The following is a 716-nucleotide window of genomic DNA, read 5'->3' on the forward strand; positions in this document are numbered from 1 at the left end:
TTGAGGATATTTTTAGGTTTCGTTTGGGACAGCTTTCTTACTGCTTCTTAAAATAACTTTCTAGTACAAAAATCTACAAAGCTATTTTAAGAAGCAATAAGAAAGAAGTCCCAAACGAAGCCTTAATCACTATTATTAGATGATAACAATTATCTTTAGATCCAATCCAAATTGAGTTAATAAATTATTAATTTGCATTAACTCTGCAAAATTTTTACAACAGAACATTTAATGAGAAAATAGTAGGGACATCTTTATGCAGAGGTCAACTAAAACGTACACCTTAAATAATTTTGAAAAAATCAAAGTATAAAAATCTATAGATTTTAAAGGTTATCATAAGCCATTGCTAGCCTCTTCAAAGTTAATGGGTATCCACTCTATAAGATTCAAAGTTTCGTTTCTGCAAATTATTGACTTATGGGTCTGCAATAAACTTAATGGGCCTCTATGAAATCATTAATAAGTCTCCACAAATTATACGGAGACTCCACTAAGCTGATCTTCTTAACAAATTATGCCATGAATTGTAAATATTAGGGGTGCTAATTAATTTCAAAATTTGAGCATTTTTTAATGGTCATTGTTGGGAAAATTGTGGATAATCAAATTAATGTTATTTCTAAGTCATATTTTGAAATGCAAGTGAAAGTCAATGGATTATAGATTACATAGAGGGATGATAGAGTCATTGTGTTACCGTACATCTAATATAT

This window comes from Dendrobium catenatum, unplaced genomic scaffold (genome assembly GCF_001605985.2).
Source record: "Dendrobium catenatum unplaced genomic scaffold, ASM160598v2 fragScaff_scaffold_716, whole genome shotgun sequence".
NCBI lineage: Eukaryota > Viridiplantae > Streptophyta > Magnoliopsida > Asparagales > Orchidaceae > Dendrobium > Dendrobium catenatum.